Here is a 6,000-nt window from a genome sequence, read left to right on the forward strand (position 1 = left end):
AGATGCTCACTGACTCACCTGCTCCCTGCTGTCTATGGTACCTCTCTATGGTACCTCTCCTCGGCAGCTCAGTACCGCCCTCCATTGGCTGGCGCCCTAGGCAAATGAGCTGCCTAGTGGTGGTGCCGGCCCTGAAGTCACGTCTTCAGTAAAGAAGAATCATTGTAGTATGTTCTGGCTATCCCTAGTGCAAGCCCCTGTCCTGCAGCTGTGTGCTCCTGACTCAGAGCCAGACTCCCAAAGGTAGAAATGTACGCTGATCACACAGTAGCTGCGTATTGGTACACATATGTTAGTGCCCCAGGAGGCATCTTGTGTAAATAAATGCCTCCTGCCGCCTTCTGTGATCCACACAGCATTGGATCATGCAGCAGAGGCCAAGAAAGCTGCTAGACGACACGGAGACCGGGCAAAACTGACCCATCATGCCCAGAGTGTGCACAATGCTCACCGCCACCACCCCAGCCGCTCCCTAAGAGCCGCAGCATGTAAATCATGCTGCAGCCAGGGGGCACCGCATCCACTTATCTGCACATGCACATTGCAGATCAATAACCATCGTAGATGCGCACAAGGCATTGAGTTTACGTACATCGCTGAATCAGGCCTTCAGACACAATCAGGACCTTATTCAGGACCATTCTCTCCCCTGCGTGTTCGTGCAGGGGAGCGATGGTGAGCGACTGCGCATGCACATATACATTTATGCGCATGTGCAGCCGTTTGGCGTGAGTGGGCGTAGCGAGCTGCTTGTTCGCCGTCCTGTTCGCAACTCACAGTGCGGTCGCGGGGCAGCAGCCACTAGCTGCACCCATGGGAACGCCCAGTTTTTCATGGGTGTTCCCATGGAAATGCCGGGCGCTCCCATGCTAATGCGTCCATGATGCACAAGCGGGGGGTGGGCCGCTGACGCCATTCGCATGCCTGCGGGGGAACTCGGCGTGTGAGGAGGGGGCGGGCGGCGGCGTGGGTGGTGTTTCAATGACTCGCAAAGCTGCGAATGAACCAGAAAAGGCCCTCAGTTTCTAACATTAATATAATATTGAAAGACAATGAATATATATTATACCTGTATTCGTTTTCTGAATAAAAAATGATTTTACACCTATTGTAAACCTGAAACTGAAATGTTATAACAAGAGAAAGAAAAAAAAAATGGTAGGAAAAAAAAAAGATTCAAAAATGGAGGCCATTTTTTTCTGTGTTCTAGAGACTTTGTTCAATCACTGCGTTTACTTCCATATTTCACAGTAATTTACTATTTCAGAGACTTTTTTTTTCTATAGTATATATATATGCATCAGCTAAATTAATAAACTTTGATGGGGAATTTTAAATTTGTTACTTAACCCTTTGAGTGCCAAGTGAATTTGTCAAAATTGGTGTGAAGATTGCCAAGGAAACATTTTAATTCATCATAATGACATAATGTTTACCTTTTATATAGGAAATATAATCATTTTTTGGTACTTGTTTCCTAGCACGGCGCCCAAGATTTGATGCGATACGATTTTTATTTGTATAAGCACCCGGTACTTGTGAGTTATCCGGGCGTCCGATTTTTTGATTGTATGCCTTAAGTTAAGGCATACAATCAGATGCGATGCGATACGATATCGCATCGCATCGCATGCGACCATCGGATGCGATGACCCGATTTTTCCATAGGAATCAATGTTAAAATTGACTGAGTCCATTTTAACATTGAATTCAATGGGAAAAAGGGGTCCTTTTCATGCCCCTACTATCCAAGTGGGCATGGAGTTGGATATAAACCTGGGGCGAGCGTAGCGAGCCACCGAGCCCGAAGCGTGGCGAGCGAAGCGAGCCCCGCGAGGGGACGGTATTCCGTGTCCCCTCGCGGGGCGCGCTACGCTCGCCACGCTTCGGGCTCGGTGGCTCGCTACGCTCGCCACAGGTTTATATCCAACTCCATGCCCACTTGGATAGTAGGGGTATGAAAAGGACCCGATTTTCCCATTGAATTCCATGTTAAAATGGACTCAGTCCATTTTAACATTGATTCCTATGGAAAAATCGGGTGCTTACAATGTTAAATGCACACCACCCCCACTATCAACGCGAACCCGAAGCGTGGCGAGCCCGCGAGGGGCGGTGGTACGTGTCCTCCGACCTTTTCATACCCCCACTATCCGCATCGGTGAGCAGTTGATTTTAGATAGTGTGGCAAGCGCAGCGAGCCACGAGCCCGAAACGTGGCGAGCGCCCGCAGAATACATGTACAAGTAATACGCGTCCGCTCGCCACGCTTCGGGCTCGGTGGCTCGCAGCACTCGCCACACTATATAAAGTCGACTCCACGCCGACGTGGATAGTGTGGGTATGAAAAGGTTGGAGGATGCGTACCGCTGCCGCTCGCCACGCTTCAGGTTGGCGTTGATAGTGGGGGGGGGGGGGGGCAATTAACATTGTAAGGACCCATCAGGGTGCTTGTACAATAAAAAATTGTATACCATCGCATTGTATACCTTATTTAGTCTTATGGTATACGATGGGCGCCGTGCTAGGAAACAAGTGCCTTTTTTTTTCACATTTTTTATTTGAATTTATATAACCAATGTGAGCCACGCTGGTATTTTTAGCAGATATTTTGCTCATCTCTCACAGAGCAGGCACTCAAAGGGTTAAATAACCTACATTAGGTGAAAGACCATCTCCATAGCAATGTAAGAATACAGCAGGTGACCAGAAAACAATATGAATGGTTTTCTTGAGCGACAGTTTATTACAAAAACATGTATTTCTTTCTTGAAAATAATAAAATAAAAGAATATTATTATAATATACTACTACTAATAATAATTATTAGAATACAATTATAGTAATTATTTTTATTATTATTGTTGTTGTTATTATGTATTGTATTGCAGTACCCGTTACATCCTGTTGGCTGTTCTTCACACACTACTATTAAGACTATTTTCAGAAGTCGTCAAAAGTGGCATTTAAACAAGGACAGGAGGTGGAGCCCACATTCAGACTATTCAATCAATATGTAACATATATCAGGGAAATACAGCGGATTCTTTTTCTCAACAGAAAAATCTGCTGGATCAATATTGGGTTGCCGGGAGGAGAGAGTGAGAGAGACAGAGATAGAGACAGAAGTAATAGATACTGTAGGCTACACAACACGGTCTGCCTCAGCGTCACAGTCTGCGTGCTCATCCAAATAAACAGCTTTATGTCTATGTAGCAAAGTACCCTTAGTGTACCCTCAGTGTACACACATCTTATGGCTAGGTGCAATGATGACAATGGGATTGTTATTATAGTAAGAATTAATTAATTACTATTAGCAAAATCTGAGCATGCTGTTTTATTTTACATTTGTCATATAAATCTGTGTGTGTGTAATATAAATGATAAATGTAATGTATATAAATGGATTATATATACATATGACCATATATATATATATATATAGAGAGAGAGAGGGGGAGAGAGGGAAAGAGAGGAAGAGGGAGAGATGGAAATAGAGGAAGAGGGAGAGACAGGGAGAGGCGAGGGGGTGGCAGAAGTTTATTGAAATTGAGTCCTATTTTTTTCTTATTAAGCCACTCCCATTTATTAAGCAAAGAGGTGTCTCTTTATCCAACAATGTACAATAGGCAGTAATCTGTTTACAGCAAGTACCCATTTAAGAGACTCAGTTCATTAAGATTATGTATGATTTCCTGAATTTCTAATAGAAATGTCATCCCCGCAGCTACCGGCTGTAAAGGATTCTGATAGCGTTGCTAGGTAATTGAATCAGTACAGCATTTCACTAAAAATAGCAGCGTGTTGTTTTTCCCACCTTAACCTGTTCTGTTTTTTGAATGGACCCTCAAATGAATAAACAATAGCTTCTATTCTGCAAAACCCATTTAACGATAGGAACTAAGAATACATATAACGGTATGTTCTAAGAGTACAGTCAGTCAAACTATTGCAAAACTTTTTTTTTTTGCAGTTTTACGTGAAAAGAAAAAAACAATTTTTCAAACAGAAGAAAAAACTAAAACGACAGACGTCTAAATGGTATTGAAATAAAAATAAAGAAATAATTATTGAAATGAAGGTACCGCTTCTATTTTTGAAAATTGTTTATGTGATATAATAGCTGCCAGGATAGGAGCAATATATAAGCCGTTGGCAATTTTTAACAAATATTGCATAAAGTTCACACCGATTTGTAAATAACCTCAGTTAATACTTTCCCCTTAGCAAAAGTAAATATATAAAAAAAAAAAAAAATATTCCAAGTACAAAAAAATAACAATTATTAGTATCCAAGTGAAATGAATTTCAGAAAATGTCATGCAACGGAAGATATTTGTGATTTAGTAAATAATCTTACCAGTCCTAGTTTTGCAGCCAGCAGTGTATGGTGTGACTCCTGTGTCTGTTATTCTCTCCTGAACAGCAGCAGAAGAAAGGCGAAAGCTTCTCAAGAAAACATTGCAAATCAGGCGGCTCAATAGGAGAAGCTGAGAATTCAAAGAGGAGGGGCAAGCAAACCCTATGGTTCGGTGGCCCCTTATTGGAATGTGAGTATTACGGATTCTAGTTTTCACAGTGATTGACTGGAGAATAATTATTTGCTTCCTTTTGGAGAAAATAATATAGTAATATTGTACAATATGTTTGTGTTGGGGGAAAAACAAATGAAAAATGTTTTTTTTTACTATGTTCAATAATGATATTGAACAACATGTGCTAAGGCATCATCTCCTATATATTTGGCTACATCTGTCACTCAAAGTGGGTGTCTGTGTCTATAACGCTCTGTTCCTGGACTTTCCTCTTAATGTGTGATTGCCTTCATCTGTGCTGAACACCTTTCTGAGAAATTAACCTGTTTAAAACAGGTGATGGCAATCATACATTAAGGGGAAGTCTAGAAACAGAGCATTGGAGAGGGTCATGTTGGGAGGTATGTGACAGAGAACCAGCCCAGTGAGCCCACAGACAGTGCCAGACACCCACTGCCTTCCCATGTTGCCCAGCACTGCTACTCCACAGCCACCAGGTGAGCGCCCCCCTCCCGCGATTTGCGGCAAAACCTCCCCCACCGGCCACCGCGCCCCCCCCGCCCCCCGCCCCCCCGCGATTCGCGGCAAAAACACCCGCTCCCCCGCGACCCCCCCTACCGCGATTCGCAGCAAAAACACCCCCGCGACCCCCCCTCCCGCGATTCGCTGCAAAAAGAACCCCCCCACGACCCTTCCCGCAATTCGCGGCATAACCACCACCCCGCGACCCCTCCCGCGAATCGCGGCAAACCCTCCCCCGTGACCCCCCCCCCCGATTCGCGGAAAAAACACCCCCCCGCGACCTCCCTCCCGTGATTCGCGGCAAAAAGAACCCCCCCGCGACCCCCCCTTGCACGATTGGCGGCACCCCCCCTGCGACCCCCCTCCCGCGATTCGCGGCACACCCCCCCCCCCCCCGCAATTCGCAGCAGCCCCAGGATTAAATGGCACATGCAAAACACTGACATGGCTATGGTTGACAATGAAAAAGGTTGACATGAGTTTTTGAAGATTTATTTTAAATTTTTTTAATTTTTTCATATTCATTGTCATGTGTCGACATGGACACCAATGAAGTGGCACACTTATGTCAACATTTACATGTGTTGACCTTTCTGTGTTGATTTTTTCTTGTGGCGATTCGCATCACACCCCCCCACAACCCCTCCTCGCGATTCGCGGCACCCCCCGTGACCCCCCACCTCCCGCAATTCGCGGCAACCCCCCACCGGAACCCCTGTGAACCCCGCCCTCCCGCGATTCGCGGCACCCACCCCCGCGACCCCCCCTCCCGCAATTCGCGGCACCCCCCCGTGATTAGCGGCAGCTCCAGAATTAAATTGCACATGGAAAACACTGACATGGCTATGGTCGACAATGAAAAAGGTTGACATGAGTTTTTGAAGTTTTTTTGTCATTTTTTGAATCTTTTCATATTCATTCTCATGTGTCGACATGGACA

General features: G+C 45.0%; 1 protein-coding gene across 1 annotated transcript in view; it reads right to left on the reverse strand.

The window, feature by feature from the left end:
* LOC146042986 (putative glutamate receptor) overlaps window positions 1-4,486 on the reverse strand; it is a 62,561-nt gene extending 58,075 nt beyond the window's left edge. Inside the window, exon 1 of the mRNA XM_083163321.1 lies at window positions 4,364-4,486. The gene's annotated coding sequence lies outside the window, so the exon portion shown is untranslated. The remainder of the gene's footprint in view (window positions 1-4,363) is intronic.
* Between the last annotated feature and the right edge of the window lie 1,514 nt (window positions 4,487-6,000).

The sequence above is a fragment of the Crinia signifera genome, chromosome 19 (assembly GCF_055691185.1).
Source record: "Crinia signifera chromosome 19, ASM5569118v1, whole genome shotgun sequence".
Taxonomy (NCBI): Eukaryota; Metazoa; Chordata; class Amphibia; order Anura; family Myobatrachidae; genus Crinia; species Crinia signifera.